The following is a 19,049-nucleotide window of genomic DNA, read 5'->3' on the forward strand; positions in this document are numbered from 1 at the left end:
GGGGCATTCACAGGACACCTGACAAGCCCACCCGCGCTGTCTCAAATTTGGGCAATTTCATTTTACCCAATCCTGCAGTAAAGCAGACTCCTCCACACCCGCCACTTGCGCCAACTGTCAGGGAGATCACCCCGCAAATTACCGTGGCTGTCCAGTCTTTAAATCCTATTCTGAGGCTCTTAAATTGCCGGCCCAGCAGCCGAGGAAACTTCCAGAAAAGACTAAGAAAACTTCCAACAAACCATCAGAAGAAACGACTTCCATGCCCACTGCTGTTAATATCCAACCTATAGCTACGGACAATGAAGACACTGAAGGTTCCACTTCTCTCCACACCCAATCAGCTTCTGTCGAACAACAGGAGGGCCCGAAAGAAGACCTAGACTTAAAGTCCGATCTTTCATTTCTCAAGGGTTTAGAATTACGCAAAATAATAACACATATTAAACGTGGTATTACCCGTTTCCGCCAAGCAGCAGACTCAGCTTCCAAGGCTGCAGCAGTAATAGAAACAATAGCGGAAATGGTTGATGATGGCTGTTTCTAAATCCAGCGTATTGCATCACACACTTGTCCTTGCTACATGGAATGCAGATGGTCTCGAGGGGCAGAAACAAATGCTTATTAGATTTCTCAAACACCATACAGTTGACGTCATGTTTATTCAAGAAACACACTTCACTGCTCGTATCACTACTTGGCGACTACCCAATTACATTGTGTATCGACATGATAGAGTGGACAGACAGAAGGGAGGATTACTACTCATAATCAAAAAGGCATTCCCCGTCAGGTCAATTACAATACCACCCTTACTAACTTTGGAGACACTTGGTGTTCAGCTAATAACTCCAGGCGTTCCATTAATATTGGTCACCGGGCACAGGTCCCCGGCTACACAACTAGAGCCCACAGACTTCGAAGTCATTGCTAACTTAGGGCCCAAAGTCATTTTAGCTGGAGATCTTAATGCTAAACATGGAGAATGGAACTCCATTACTCCAAACACTGCTGGAGATACTTTACACGAATATTTACTCACGTCCAACTTCATCATCAGTGCTCCACCAGACCCAACTCATCATCCAAAATTCGGCGGACAACCCGATGTGCTTGACGTAGCCCTTTGCAAAGACGTATCCTTTACAGTCCATCCATATGTCATTTCAGATTTAGATTCCGATCACGATCTAGTCATTTTTCACGTCTCCCACCGCAGCATCGCCCATTCAGCCCCCATCTTCAAGCAAATAGACACTGACTGGGACGTATTTAAACAAGAACTAAACACCATGATCGATCTACGAAATAGGCCTGCCACCATTGCGGACATCGATCAAGCGGTCTCTCACATCACGCTAGCACTTCGTACAGCAGAGGCAGCGAGCTCCACTACAATAATCTCTCCATCGCAAATCAGTCATAGCGACAGTTTTCATTTACAACTTTATCTTCATCTGAAACGTTGGGCTAGACGTCGATGGCAGCACACACTACATCCCGCATATAAGACTTTATGGAACAAACTTTGTAAGAAGCTCAAGATGCTCACTACAAGACAGAATCAACAATACTGGGAAGACACTTTTCGAAATGTCACACTAAATGACCGTAAAATTTGGACGTACTCCAAATCATTCCAACGTGCCACAAATGCTTCCAAAGCCAGAGTCATACAAGGACCACAAGGACTGACTCAAGATCCTCAGTCGCAAGCGGACATTTTCGCTGACTCTCTGGAAGAACAGTTCCAGCCCAATAGAACACGCCTCGATCCCTATCTGAAACAGCACATCCGAACCACATTATATAGCATAAGTACACAAAACCCTACACATGGCATCACCTTAGTAACACCCCGGGAAATAGAACGACATATAAAATGTCTGCCGGCAAAGACAGCATTTGGGCCTGATGGGATTCGATCTGAGATTCTTAAACATCCAACTAGAAAACTACTGGTCTTTTTAACTTACTTATTTAACGCCATCTTTCAATTATGCTACTTTCCCAAGACCTGGAAGGAAGCTCGTGTCATCACAATCCCCAAGCCTGGCAAGAATCCACTGCTCCCGGAAAACTACAGGCCGATAAGTCTTCTATCGCACTTGAGCAAACTCTTCGAACGGGTATTTCTCTGGAGGCTGAAATATCACGTAGATAATAGAGACCTTCTACCTTCTCATCAGTTTGGTTTTCGTGCACAACATAGCACTACAACGCAACTCGTACGAGTAGTGGATCATTTAACAACAGCTTTCAACAGGAAACAATACACCCTTGGAGTATACCTGGATGTGTCAAAAGCCTTTGATAAAGTATGGTTAGCAGGACTATTATATAAACTATACACCCAAGGTTTTCCAGATCGTCTTATACATTTACTACGTTCATACCTGACTGACAGAAAATTTCATGTATCTGTTGACGGTGTCAAATCCACGCCCCGATCTATCAAAGCAGGTGTTCCACAGGGCGCTGTACTTTCACCGCTTTTATATAATCTGTACACGGCAGACCTCCCGACCTTACCACATTGCTTTTCCGCAACGTATGCTGACGATACTGCCTTTTTACAACCAGCAGCTCACTTGCACAGTGTTACATCTACATGCAACGTCAACTCAACGGCTTTCAGGAATGGGCAAGGCGTTGGAGAATTAAAATCAATGCAGACAAAAGCTGTGCTGTCATCCACAGTCGACGACGCATCCGCGTCCCTCGAAATTTAACGTATGAGAACGCACACATTCCTCACGCCACACACGCTAAATATCTTGGTGTGACATTAGATCATGGGTTAACGTTCGCCTCACACATCAAAGACATAAAGCAACGAGCATTACGCAAAATATCAGCATTGTACCCCATCTTTCGTTGCAGTTCAATTTCTCATGAGGTCCGCGTGCACATATTGAAGATGATAGTTCTATCAACTCTTTCTTACGCATGCCCTGCCTGGCAACATGCTGCTAACAGTCATCTTCAAACACTTGAAAGTGTGCAAACAAGAGCCGGTCGAATCATCACTGGTCACGATAGATATACACGCAACAGCCAAGTTCTGGAAGATTTAGAGCTGCCTCCTGTTAAGGAAGTTCTACGGCATCTCCACTATAAGTTCTGGCATACTTTGCCAAGGACATAAATCCAGCTATAGCTACCATAGGAACCAAATGCGCCCTACGGAACGTTCATCGCACGCCACGCCTTTAATATCTTTCCTTAGATCGTAATGACTTCAACATCAGCTACTCTGCGACAGTTGCAGATGTAGTCTCACAGACATAACAAAACAATAGTATTACCCAACAAGCCACCTGCACATCTGTATATATTCTTTCTGCCACCTTACTCATGGAGTCAGGGGCTTCGGCCCGATACTCTACACAAAAATTCAACATTACCGTGACCGTGACCGTTGCTTCTCCGTATGGCTGCTACATACTCTGGGCTTTCAACTTACTTTCATTTCCATTCTGATACTCCACCATGTATACTCGCCGACGGGGGAAACGGCCAGTCAAACTCTTATTTTCCAACATCCGCTCATTACGGACTAATCGAATCCTTTTAGAAACCATGGCTGCTGCACATAACGTTGATTGTATCCTACTCAACGAAACTTTCTTAAAATCCAGCGAACGTTACTATTTTCCCCACTATCATCTTACACGCGCAGATCTATCGGCCCATCCAGCTCGCGGGGTAGCATCTATAGCGGTTAAACACTCTCTTCCACGGCGTCATATTCTACCTCCTAATCCACAACGCTTCTCCGAACATGTGATCCAAACCATCTACTTTCCATCTATTACTTTCACAGTTGCCACTATTTACGTCCGTTCTACCCACCGTTACCGTATCATTTTCTCACTTATCTTGACTTGAACTTCCCTACGTATATACTTCTAGCAGATATTAATTACGCCTCTCGTACTGCGGAGCAGCAACAGCGATTTACCGATTTTCTAGCAACTACCCATAGCACTCTTCTTCCCCTACCTCAACACACTCGACCAGCTAGCAATACCACCCCTGATGTAGCCATAGTGTCTAATAATCTTTTATCTCGGACGTCCGTGGAAATTCTTGGTTCTGTGGGCAGTGACCATCTACCGATCCTACTGACTCTCACACAGACTATACCAAAAACTGATGACATCACTTCACCTCCTAAATATAACTTTGCTGCAGCAAACTGGGATCGTTATCAAGAGATTATCACCACCGACCTCGGCAACCTCACTCCCACATTGGACTCCATTGCCAACGTCGATCAACTTTGCGCTACACTTGAGACCGCAATCAACCACAGTACTGCATGCTCCGTTCCCAAATACTCACAACCTAAGGGCCGTCCAAATCTCCCTTCTGGAGTGTTAGATATCCTCGCACGATCCGATCAGTATTTGACAGAATTTCATCGCACCAATGATCGTCACTTCTTGCACTTACATCGTCAATTCCAGCGCATGGCCAAACATTATATTATTGCACGGAAGCGGCTGAACTGGCGACTATCATGTACTCAGCTCCGTGATGAGCGCAACCCAACTCGATTCTGGAACCTCTTCAAACGACTAACATTCCAGAAGCATAGACCTCAATATCCATTACTAACTAATGGCACTGCCCCTACTACAGACTTGGAGAAAGCCACTCTCTTTGCCAACCATTTTGAGGCGGTTTTTACCACCCACTCTTCACCTCTCTTTACTCATCCTAGTGATCGGCACATAACTACAGTCGGTGATCCGGAACAAGCACGATTTGCGCCGAACTTCATTCAACTCACTCAACCCGACGACGATCCACTCCTGGCACCCATTACTTCAACCGAAATCTTAGAGGTCCTCAAATACCGCCGCAACACAGCACCAGTTAATGACAATATTTCCTATCGTCAACTTCTCCATGCGCCTGCCATTTTTCTGCTCTTACTAGCTCAGCTGTACTCCACAATACTAGCAACCGGCTACTTTCCTACGGCGTGGAAGCTTGCTAAGATAGTGGTCTTTTTAAAACCGCAAAAAGACCCCTCCTCAGTGGCATCTTATCGGCCGATCAGTCTCACGAATGCTTTTAGTAAAACATTCGAACGTATACTTATGAAGCGTCTGCAGTCATACATTACAGAAAGGGCAATCATTCCACCTACACAAGCTGGTTTCCGACCTTCCTTTGGCATTAACGATCAGCTAGTCAAACTATCCTCCTTGCTGGTCAATCATTTTAACAAACGCCTTCCGTCAGTCCTAGTATCACTTGATATCGAAAAGTCTTTCGACACTGTTTGTTACAAACTTACCTCCCTTCTGCCGTTTCCCTACGTGCGGATAATAGCTCAGTTCCTCCACCATAGGCGAGCTTATATTCAGATTAATAAAACCAAATCCCCAACCTTTATCCTTCGTGCTGGCGTTCCCCAAGGTTCCGTGCTCTCACCTCTCTTATATTTACTCTATGTCACTGATATGCCTCAACCTCCGCCTCCAGTCCATATGCTCCAATTTGCCGATGATACTGCGTATCTCGCACTTGGGTCTTCCGTTGACCAAATTAATCACATCCTTCAACGTGCGCTGGATAATCTTGTTGCCTGGAGCCTCAAATGGAAGCTTAAACTAAATCCAACAAAAACACAGATGACCTTATTTGGCCTCAAGAGGAATAAGTTTTGCCCTACTCGCAATCCTGAGCGCCTCACAATTACCCTCTTGGACTCTCGCCTTCCGGTCCACGATACCCTAACATATCTTGGTGTCACATTCGATACACATCTTACATGGAACGCCCACCTTCGTACTTTGGAAGCCAACATTCGCCGTCGACTTAATCTTCTTCGACATCTCAAAGGCACTACGTGGGGTCTAAACGCTAAATTACTTCTCTACACCTATAAGGTCTTCGTCCGACCGGCACTGACACACGGCCATCTTGCCTGGCTATCAGCGACTACCAAGTTTTATGCACGCATCCAAATCCTCGAACGCACTCCGCATAGCATATTCTCTACCGCAGCAAACACCTACCGCCGAGGTCTATCGACGCACCACTATGTCTAAACTTCTCCCTCATCTCCGACGCCTTCGCAGCCGCTATATCTTTCAGCGCATTTCAAATGCCCATCCTCTACTTAACGAACTCTTAGACCAAACACCTACGGAACCCAGATACGCATACCCGCCTGTCGATCATCTACTGGCCATTTACGAACAGGACAATTCGCCTGAGACACACAACCCACTTCGCCGTATCTATCGCCACTACGGCCACATCCACAATCCATGATCCCACACATGGATATCTCTGCAGTTTAGCTTCCTAATCGACTTACTTCTCCAACTCTTTATTAGATGACGTCTTTGCATCTTAATTTTGCATACCAGCCTGAGAACCTTCTCACATAACTTTGTCAAACCTTTTCTTCAATCACTGGCCATAGAGACGGCATAACCGTCTGCGGCCCGCCCATCCCCGGATGGGAATGAAAGACTTGTGAAAAAAAAAGCGTTGCTTGTCACAACTAAAACGTAACAATTATGCTAATTTTGATGTTTTGCAAAAGCGGATCGGAGACTTGGGTGTTTTCACGGTTGTGCATTTGCTTTAGTAATTGGGAAGTTGAGGGGACAATATATTGTAGTATAGATTTAGTCACACGGTTAAATTATACTGATTTCCTACTGTTTTATCTAAATTTGCTTACTGCAAGCTTCCATATAACTTGTTTGGCGTGTGTTTCGCTTGCAATAAGCTTAATAAACCTTGCCATTGATGAGAATACGCTTATACTTGGATTGCGTTTGAGATAATTTGACTTGTGTTTAACTTGTGAAGACAAGCTTGCCCCAAGCCTTGCCCAGATGTAACTAACTAGCTTGCCACAAGTTTGCAGCAAGCTAATTGGCTTGCATAGTATAGCTTGCGGCAAGCTAATTGACCTTGCGACAGCAAGTTTGGGGCAACTTGCAGCAAGTTTAAATTGCTGTCTGGGTATATATATATATATATATATATATATATATATATATATATATATTATTTGGTGACAATCAGTTTATCTGAAAAAACATTATTATTATTATTATTATTTTTATTATTATTATTAATTGTGAAAGATAATAACTTCGATTAAAGCTGCTATGATTACAGAATTTAGCTTGCAGTACCATCCTGAATTCAGTATGCTATTTTGATATCTGTGAGGAAGCTAAATTATTTCGATGCCTACATTCATGGAACCGAGCTGTTAACAAAAGAAGAGACACTTGTTTTCCCTGGCAGTGGTAAAAATGTGTATTTTGGCTATTCCCCCTCCAGCCCAAAAGAAACCGTTGTTTCGGAAGCGGCGCAACTGGATTTTCTTTTATGTCAGCGGGAGGGCGATAGCAGGTAGCAAGCAAGACGGCCCAAAAAGTTGGACACTGTTGAACTTCTTGCAAGATGGAAAAAATGTTTTATGACCCTATCAAGACTATGTGTACACGGGGAAATATGGTAGGGTTTCAAGATTATTATTATTATTATTAGTTTTTTTTTTTTGACAGCTACAAGATCTTGGACAAGATCTTTTATGGTGTACACGGCCTTTTAGACAAGCTTATAAGTATTTTCTTTCCGCATCTTTCTGTTGATTTTTTGTGGCCCAATCCTCTCACTATCTAGAAGTTTGAAGGTTTTACCACATCAAACAAACGTACAGGACACAAAAAAGAAAGAACATTTTGTCCGATTTGCCGACGGTAGATTCACAAAATACGAAACGTATGAGTAAATACATTGTTCCAAACAGCATGTTGTAAATCATAACCAGTCGGTCTCCAGAGAAAAAGTTTATTTTTTCCCTCCCAACCGTAAAAGACTCAGGAACACAGATAAAGTATAACCGCTATTTGCAGATGCGGATATAAGAGGTTGCCAGATCTACATATTTATTTTTAGATCTAGGGATTTTTCTTCACAATACGGAAAACTAGATTTTTTAAAAGTGTGGTCTGTAGATTTTCTGTAGTGTAGGAGAATATACTAAAAAATGTTGTATGGCACATAGTTTTTTTTTCAGTGAGATCAATGAACTATACAAGGCCTATATTTTACTCCTTGAAGGTATCTTACTAGGGAGAAAATGCGAGGACTGATAATTGTCAAAAGAATGTTTTGCTGTCTTCACCTTCCTTTTTCCCCTTCCGTTTTAGGTTTCCTACAAGAGGTCTGTCATAAATATAAAATAATGACCATAGAACAAACAAACTCGACCTTTGTTTCACCTTATGTAGATGTCAACTGTTGAACTTGCCGCTATTCTAATACTATCACATTGCTGCACGAAGTATTGTTGTTAGCAGATGAGTGATAAACAGTTAGTATACCTAAGATATATCGAGTCTCTCCTATAGGTTTCTCTATTATTATTGCATTCACGTAATTTCTTGATGAATGCATTTGCTACCTATGTATGCGTTTCTATCTATAATTGATTATTGTATATAGGTCTAAAGTGAAAATTAATTGTTACGTTAAGGAAACTTTAACTGGGAACAGTGGTCATTTTTGCTACATCTTTCCTGTCAAATGGCGAATATGCTTGCCCTCTATGTGTGACAGTCCCGGCTCTATTTTCGACAAGTTTTCTTGCTTCGGTTTGAACAGGCGGTAGACGCAAGCTTATTATTCTTTTCCGGTTGATATTCTGTATGAGCAAAAAGCTCTCAAAGTTAAGGAGACGATTTAGAGTACCAGAGTCATACAGAAAGGGAGCGCTAGGGACCCATCGCGCAATCGCGGATCTAGGAAGGCGTCAAGGGCGCCTAGGCCCCCAGTTTTTTGAGTGACAAAAATAATTTAAGCTATTATTTATATAACTTTGAACGTTTATAATAAACAAGGTATACTTATCATAATCTTGGTTCCGACTACCACCCACCCCCAGTTTTTACCTCCTAGATCCGAAAACTACTAATCACTGCTTCTATCCATTAATTCTTCAAGATACACTGAGAAAAATCCGTTATCCGGACAGCGGTATATTGTACAAATACACAGAATCATCTTGCTTACTACAGAAATCAGTATGGAGCATACGTTATCCATATGCTACATACGCACTATCCTTAGATGTTACATCATGCCGTTGCAGGATGTTTGACATCTAACAGTTATTCCGTATATCACATGCATATATTTATGTTACATTCCTCAGCTATATGTTATATACGTCCATTTGTATGTGAGATCCTGACCGCCTATATTGTTTCATACGAAAAGTACGTATAGATGGAACACTTATACGGAAACCTATAAAACATCCGTTTTCAGTTATAAGTCTGGTGTAAGTTAAGTTCAAACACTACAGGAAATACGCATGTAACCTACCTTTTTAAGTACGCTACCTACATTTTTTCTTAGTGTATCTCACAAGAAATTTATCGAGTTGGAAATTTACACCTGATTGTACAAGAATTTAGTTTTGTAATAGTCTTCCTCATATCCGAACCAAGAATTTTTTAAACTAGGGCTCAGATACAAGATCCATTGATCCAGATATACAGTTACTTCAATAAAAGCGCCATCTGACTTCTAGTGAACAAACAAACTCGATCCATTTAATCATGTTGAATCCTCTGTGCCGACTCTAATGGTGCAATTGGTTTATTATAAATGGGTCAGCTCACGACTTGTTCACCACAGAACCGATCTCAGCCAAATCGTTTGCATGTCATGTCTACTGAGCCGACGGCTCACCTCAAGCGAGCTGGCTCGAGCTGATGGCTCACCAGAGCCGAACCAAACCGAGATGATGGCTCATCCCAACCGAGCCGGCTCGAGCCATCGGCTCACTTGAGCCAAGTTGGTGGTGCGCCTCAACCAAGTCTGCTCGAGCCTTCGCTCAATTGAGTAGAGTCGATGGCTCATCCCAACCAAACCGGCTTAAGCTATCGGTTCAATTGAGCCGTGCCGATGGATCATCCCAATCGAGCTGTTCTCTCAGTTGAATCGAGCTGAGCCTGTTGACATCACTGCCTTGGTTGGCCTTCTGCTTGGGCTCAAAAATTCGACCGTACAAGTCTCAGCCTTGATAGTAAGATCTACACAGTATACATACTTTGTTGGTGCTCACAACATTTGAGACTGTCTCGTTATAAAAATATATTGTCTCGTCATCGAGACGAGACGAGACACGAACAATGTCCCCCCTCGTGAGCAACATTAAAAGTATCAACTTTACTACATATTTTTCTCACGGCTTTCGCTTTCCAGTCTAGTCAAGTCATGATTTCAAAACGAGCTAAAACGAGATGAACGAGAGAGCCATGTATCAAACTCGACTCGACTCGAAACTCGACCTCAAAACAGTGACTCGAATCGAGAAAATTACCTTTGACTCGACTCGTGCCCATCCCTAAAAAACACAAATAAGCCATTAGTAATACAAGTATACATTTTCCATAATTCGTAAATTTCCATCTTAAAACAAATCTGAAATCGGGTTTATTTCCTGATGGTAACTTTTTCCTGGTAAATCATCCGCAGCGGAATGATGTCCATCCTTCAGCCAAGAAATAACTAGCTTGTCTATTTCGAGCTTGTCTAGCGGTGGGTCATTAACATTGATGAACAACAAGTTAGACAATGTTTGAGCACTTAGTCTATTTCTAATGTTAGTCATCTATAAATTCATAAGGGGAAATCCCCGTTCGCACTCAGTCGTGGAAATTTGTAATACTCGACAATCTGCTTGCTAGACTTAAATCTGATAACGATTTTTCTTTGTCAGTTTTGAAATACTCCGCAAGAAGTACCACCACTCTATCACCATACAACATATTTTCCATATCGACCATGTCAGTTGGCACTTTCGACTCATGGAGAACAGAAACTTCATCTACCACATCTTCGATAGGAAATATTGTGCATAAATTATCAATTAAAACCTATAAACTGATGATTTCCTATTCGTTTATAAATTTAGTTTTTGTAATTACACATGAAAGTTTGATGTCATTACCAAGTTCCCTCGCCCGTAGAAGGCAAAAGGAAACAAGGTTTCAGAGAAGTGTTCAGAGGTGTCTGAGAATTTCCCCCTTCTTCTCCTGCAATTACCACACTGCTGTTTGTTATGAGCCAAATTACGATGAATTCCAATTAAATTATCATAGTATAATTATTTCCTTGTTGAATTATAGGTACTTTTCAGTGGAAAAAGGGATGAAATTTGAAAGTCCCAAATCAAGGTAAGTAGACTAACGTAAAGGAAAAAAAGTGTAAAATTTTCCATATAATTATGCATACAATCCAAACTAAACTTTTGCGTGTACTTAAGCTTACAGTATAAATTTTATGTCTATTTTTCTCACAACTTTATGGATTGATTGCCCTGTGCTGCAAACATAAGCTTCAGCAATTATTATAGTAGAAAGCAATGGGTATATGAAGCGAAGTACTGTATTTTTTGTTTCTGAATTTTTTCTTAACTAATATCGATCATTTTTGATTATTTTTACAAACCAACTCACTTCCAATTTTCCAAATATGGAAAGTGCCCTCCCCCCCCCATAAAGGAGAATTTAAAAAAAATGCTAGGACAGATTCTGTTTATTTTTAATGAAGTGTTAATACACTGAACTTCAGCTTCGTAAGTTTAACGGCTTGCGAGATACTCATTTTTTTCGCAAAAAATTCGGATCCTCACTACCTCTTTGGAATGTGTATTATAATGAAAGTAATATAATATCCCAGTTTGGATTAAGGCCTAACTATATACCAAAAGTCATTTCATTTGACTTTGTAATTTGGCCGTTATGATCAGGCACACATAGTTACATTCGTTTTTTTTTAAATAATAATTTATACATTACTGTGATTCAAAAATGTATTTTTCCAGTAGTTAGCTCCTCTAAAAACTGATAGCCCTCGAAAGCCAAGTAGTACTATAAGTTCTATTGCTATTATTACAGTTACAAATATCAAATCCAAAAGTGCCTGAAGTTCTCTTTTCACTTAGATATAGCCTACTCACCTTAGGTAAGTAGACGAAAACAAATGGAAAAGGAAGGGAAATGAAGGTCTTGAAAGTAAAACGAAGACAAATTTACCAATCTTCAGAAGATACTGTCTACAATGCAGTAAGCAGAGTGAGTGGGTAGGTCAGACTGAGTCGGTGGGTCGCAGTTGGTCTTGGTGGGTGGTGGGTTGCAGTAGGTCACGGTGGGTGGTGGGTCACAGTGGGTCACGGTGGGTGGTGGTTCACAGTGGATCATGGTGGGTGGTGGGTCACATTGGGTCACATGCTGTTGACCCACGACCCACTGATCCACCCAGAAAACTTGATCCACTTGACCGACTGACCCACCGACCCACTGACCCACTCCATCTCTGTTGTAAAGGGGAGGGGGCTAACTTCAAATTTCTTTCAAATTGTTGTAACTCATTTTTTGTTATCCGTACAGCGGTATATTGTACAAATATACGGAATCTTCTTCATTACTACAGAAAAATCAGTACGGAGGTTACGTTATCCATATGCTACATACGCACTGCCCTTAGATGTTACATCATATCGTTGCAGGATGTATAACATTTAACAATCTTTCGTAAATATATTACATACATATACGTATTTTACATTCGTCAGCTATATGTTATATTTGTCCATTTGTATGTGAGATCCTGACCGGCTATATTGATTCATACGGAAAGTATGTATAGATGGAACACTTAAACGGAAAGTATTATAAAAAATGCATTTTCAGTTATGCGTTTGCTGTACGTTAAGTGCAAAAACTACAAGAATTACACATATAAGATACGTTTTTACGTACGTCACAAGCCATTTTTTCTCAGTCCAATTCAAAAATATGTGGCAGAAGTCAGTACAAATTGTGCAGAAAGTTTCAATTGAATTCTAGTTGGTGGGGGGGCTATTCTCATACCTCTCTTAAATCATCGTTAGTTTTTTTTTCTTGTCTCTCGTTATAGCACAAACTGAATAAGTTTGAAAGAAATCCAATGTTTGAATCGAATCAATTTTAATATTTGCATTGGTTTGAATCGAATTCAAGTTGGTGAGACGGGTGCTAACGTAATACTCCTTCGAAATTGTTGTTACTCATTTTCCCATTCTTGGTATAGCCAGGGCTAAAAGTGTGTCTGAAAATGTAGGAGGACGGCTCCTAGCGGTATGACGTCACGCCATCTCCTTGCCTATCTTTGCCCATTGAAATTTATTATGAACTAGGAAGACGATGTTCCTATTATTTGGAGGTGGAGGGATGGCGTCCCCTCGTGTTTCCCTTCACTTTTACCCCTGGGTATAGCACAAACTCTAAATCATGCGGTACAAATTTAACAGCGAATATTGGCATAGGTTTAAGCCCAATCTGTTAGTAGGGCAGCTACTGTGAAATTTGCTCTTCATCATTGTTTTCGAATTCTTTTTTTATTGGTGGAGCACTGATTCTAAATTTTACAGCATCAGTGAAGCACTAATTCGTGATAGTATTCGCAAGTCTTTAGCGAGAGCTGGGAAGCCAACTTCACTCATCCGAATTAATATAAGAGCTGGTCTCTGCAAGGACATAAGGTTAACAATTATATAAAACGGAATTATACAGGATGTCTAAAAAGGCCCCTTGACATAGGGTAACTCCGTTATTATCAGAGTTACAACAAAATGTAAGAGGGGAAACCGTCTCCAAATAGGATGTTTTCAATCTAAAGGGAAAGATTTTTTTTAATCGGACGAGCCGTTTGGGCTGTACACTCATTAATACGCACAATGTTAAATGAAAATGCAAAGTTGCCATTTACCTGGACAAACAACATAAGTGAATGAAGATACTGTCTTTTATTCTAACGTATCGAGAGCAAGACCCATTTTAAACAATTACTTTATACACTATTACTGTTATGAATCCAGGTAAATGACAACGTTGTATTTTCATTTAACGTTGGGTGCATAAAGAGTGTACAGCCCAAACGGCTCGTACGATTTAAAAAATTACTTCGCCTTAGATTGAAAACATAATGTTTGGAGACGGTTTCCCTTTTTACGTTTTGTTGTAACTCTGATAATAACGGAGTTACCCTATATCAGGGGACTTTTCAGATACCCTGTATATTAAGAAAAGAAAACAGTGAAATATAGAATAAAAATAAGAAAAGGGACTTTGACAAATAAGGATGTACTGTTATATAGGTAAATAAAATGAATTCGAGATCACTACAGTCACTTCATAAGAGTTCAGTATGTGGTGGGCTAAAGTGAACGTGTTAGACATAGCCAGATTTCGAAATTAAAATACTTAAATATTCGCACCACAATGGTGGAGTGCCCTTAATGGACAGTCCCAAGAAGTTTGTAACTAAAGTAATTAACAGAAGTTATGTAAATGAATTACATTAATTACTTGTGATTACTTAAAATTTTAAAGATATAAAAGAAATATTCGGTAGAGCTTTTTTTTTTAAAAAAAAAAAAAGAATTAGGTGATCTGTAGATATGCAAAATACTCTTTAACTCAGGTAATCAGTTGCTTTATTTCAACACAGATGCTCCATTGAAATGGTCAGATTACAACCATACACCCTTCTCTGTTCATGTTTTTGCCATGCTGTAAAAGAAAAACATATGCGAAATTTTCCACATACCTTAATTGATGTCTGGAATCCGTACAAGTAAGATTTCCATGTTATTTTGTCGAATTTTTAATGGTGATAAAATAGACACTCCACTCCTCCACAGAAATCATACAGATTTTACACACTGATATTCACACACACATAAAAGAAATATTTTAAATTCATACGAATATTAAATTGAAGTGACCGGTCGATAAAAAAATAATGAATTATTATTTTTTTTATGAAAATTTGGCCATTATATATTTCTGTTCATAGTTCGTGCACGTATTGTCTTGACGTGTTCTTCATTGTCTTTTTCCTTCAGTCCTCTCTCTTCTCACTAAAGTTCGCTCGGCATCCTGGAACCTCCTAGATAATATCAATTGCTGCTACTGGTGGCTGTTCTGGTTGTTTCTTCGCTGCACTGGTGTCTCTCTCTTAGTATCTCTGGATCCATTTGAAGACATCTGGTTTATGCAGTGTTACTGGATAATTCTCATCTGGATTTCCTCAAAAGTCTCTGGAAATGTGCTGATTCTACGGTCCAGTTCCAAAGTTCTACACTGGCCACATATGACGCACTTAAAATTTTACTTTTCGAATGTTATATATCACATGGCAAACTACATATGATAGTTATACGCTAGTAGCCATTGTCCTAGCTGCAGATTTAAAACTCAGTCTCTGCATTATAAAAAAATTATTCAATCTGTCCTCTTTTTAACATCTCGTCTCGCAACATGTGTTGCCCGTAAGGCATATACAGAGATGACGTTAAGTTGTGAGACAGACTTACTACAGTTGATATTTCAGATCGAGACGAAGAAAATAAACTCAATCTCGAGTAACGTCGTGATTCCGCTATTCAAATATGCTTATCTCACCAAAACAGACCATTGTCACGATGAGTCTTGCACTAACTGTCACAGAGGATGACCTCTGTGTATCGCGTCTTAACACCAACTAACTCGCTCCTTCCCTGTCAAACAGTTTTCTTTCAGAGGAAACAACACGATTTTCAAAGGCTCGCTCCTGACCTACCCAAAATTCAATGTATAATCCCTTTTCGCGGACCCTATGGTTTTGTCGCCAAAATGTCTGGGTAGTACACTTTCATGTAAACTTTCATTTATTCTTAAATTATTATTCCTTGTCATCTGTATTGAGCTTGACCACCGGATAGAGGAAATACTAAGCTTTAAAACCGTGTATCACACACTTTGTTATTCAAATGTTGAATACTTGTTTTCGTATTGTTTTCCCCGGCGTCAATATCCATTTTCTTTGTAAACAAACTTCCTTGCCGCACCAGTCCATGTGCTTTTGTTTACCTCGCCAGAGTACTCTGGTGGTGATCTCTCGCAACCTCCACACACAGACACTTGCTCCTGTTTTTTTTAATTTTTTCCACAATAATTATCATGAATCAACATTATATTGTATATTACATTGTACCAAATATTCCTCTGATTATATTTACATAGGATTCCAGCAGTGACATTCAATTTAGAATTAATAATCAGTAAATATACACATATCGGCTGCTATGACATTCACGGTACTGCGTATCGCTGTCGTCTCAATTACAGCAATGTCAACACCAAGCACAGTACAGTAATAAGCTTTTGTTTTAAAGTTAAGGTAACAACGAAAACATCTTTTCTGACCAAAATTACATCTTATCTTACATTTCTACAATTCTAAATATGTAATAACACTTGGATCTGACTGCATTCATGATTTTCAATGGGGGGAAATCCCACTCGCAGGAAGAGCAGGAGCTCTTCACTGTCGAAACCGCTCTTTGAAAAAAAAAACATAGGCTAGTTTTGCTGGCGAGATCCAACCCACGCTTTCGAAGTTTCTAGTGTGAAATCTGGTCACTTGAAAATCTAACATCTTATTGTTCCCAAGAATTCTAACCCACTTGCTAAAATATCTGAGCAGAAATACACAAAGGTAATGGGATAGGATCTATGTCGCCAGGGCACTATCTGCAGCAACGTTAGCAACTCTGCTCACTTCTACCTAACTAACTTAGAAGTATGATTTAAATATATGACCTAGATAAAATTTCTTTCATACCACAATTCTTCTTTAACTGTAGATAGCAATCCTGGGTGCACGTACACAGCTTTTAACTGCTACGGAACATTTTATCTTTTTTTATATTCAGTGGTGCTTTTCCAAGTTGTTTTCTTTCCTACGTATATTTTTATATTCCAAATGACAATGTTTAATTCACCTATCCTATATACTAATTAACCTAACATTACATATATATATAGATATATACCTAAAAGTATATATATATATATATATATATATATATATATATATATATATGCATAATCCTATGCATAATTCCAAGAATAAGTGAAAAGAAAATACTTCTATCGTAAACTAACTTATATACTCTTAATTAACATATAGATATGTAAATTATTCTAATATTATGCAAAAATTTCGCGTGAAATTAACATAAAAATTCTAAATAGAACATAGCTATATGTGTGTGCCTCCTATAAGTACTTCCATCATCACATCTTACTGGAAATGTGTAGCTACTAAACTCTTATACTCATATAGTGAAGCATAGAGCTAAAGTAACTGAAGCAACAATGAAAAACACAAACCAAAAGTATGCATAGGCAAACAGCAAAATAACGAAATTAATTCAATTTAACAGTACAACAAGCGCACATACACATACATTGGTATTGTGTATAATGAAAGAATTTCTTAAATGGAGATTTACACAACTATCCGGGGTGGTATATTCAAAAAGTAATCCTTGCTCGTCTTTGAGTGCTAAGATCAACAAATTGCGATTAAAAAAAAAATATTTTTACGGCTTGAGGGAAAATCCTAACTGACGAGTGTTTCTTTCTACTTTTTTTAAATCTTGATAAATACATGTATGTAACTTTCTCAGAAAATGTATTTTTAAATATTGCATTAAAAATCTAGAGCTATAAATACGTAAACTATGCTCTTGTAAACACTAATCTGACCATATTTTGATGTATCAAAATTTATATCTATTCTATGATAACTAAAGACTAGAATTTGATTTTCCAAAAGTTGTTTACCGAGTTTTGAAGAATTGTCCATTGTTAACAGTGCCTAGTATAGTAATAGTAAATCTTCTTTAATACAGGGTGGTCCAAAAGTAATTGTAATAGAAAATCTTCTTTAACACAGACCAGCATCGATCAAGTATGACATTTTAATTTATTAAGATAATGTATTTATTTGCTTCGGTCTGTTCCGAGCTTCAGGTATAAGTGAAAATAAATTAAGAACAAATAAGGAACTAACTAAAGTCAATACCTGTATGGATAATAAATAAATTAAATAAAATGCCATGAGCGATCAGTATGAGATGGTATACCTACTTTTGGGCCACCATGTATACTGTAATTCTACAAAAGTGTTTAAAAATGTTTTTTTTTAATTAAAAAAATAGATTCCGAAACAAAATACCAAACTCCGAACACCGAAAAAGTTAAATAAAATATATAAATACTTCAGTAGAAGATAGTTCAAACTCACCTTGTAAACAAAAGATAAGCGAAATATTTTTTTCCTGATTTAAAACTACAATGAATCTGCGTTTTCTCTCTTCTGTATTCCGTGGATTACTTGCAAAATACTCATAAAATGAGTTCCCTTCCTTAGACCTTTTTTTTATATGTTACTAGTTATATTTTCATCCTTTTGATTTTAATTGTTTTATTTGCTATTTTATTATATATTTGCGACGTAGTTTCACGGAATATTTACTCATGTGTGAATTCTAACTTGAAAGGGGCAGAAAATTACCATCATATACGTATAAATAAACTTGAATTTGGTTCCAGTTCCTAAACATCTGAATTGTATTTATCCTGCTTTTTTTAAAAACATGTGCAATTTACTGCTACACTTCGCGTGTTTGTATACTAAAGAAGTTCCTGTTCCAAATAATTATTTGAAATATATAAAGTACTTATGGTTTCAGGAACTTATTTTAATGAAAACGTTATTCAGTGGCATTACAGAAAAATCTCACAGAATCACCAGGATGACTTTTCACAGGAGGTAAAGATCAAGGCAAAACCCCCGGAGCCTCTGGGCCCTCCTGCACGGCAAGGTCTGCGAGGTTGTTAGTAACACCCTTGTCCCCATTCCATACATGACAAATTAGTTAAGGGAACAATATTGACAAATCTCAAAGCCATATGAATAAATATTATTTCTACAGACATATTTACTGAAATGGACCCGCGACTCATTTTTGTTTTATTTACCTTTTGTGTGCTGTTTTGTTTAGGTAATGTAGTGAACCTGTTTGATGCTTCGTTTATAATTTTATGTTCGTATCATATATGGAGTAAGAAAATTTTGCCTTAACGTTGCCCCCACTAGAACGGCGGAAAGTT

Source organism: Thermobia domestica, chromosome 8 (assembly GCF_964235325.1).
Source record: "Thermobia domestica chromosome 8, izTheDome1.hap1.1, whole genome shotgun sequence".
In the NCBI taxonomy this organism is placed as follows: domain Eukaryota; kingdom Metazoa; phylum Arthropoda; class Insecta; order Zygentoma; family Lepismatidae; genus Thermobia; species Thermobia domestica.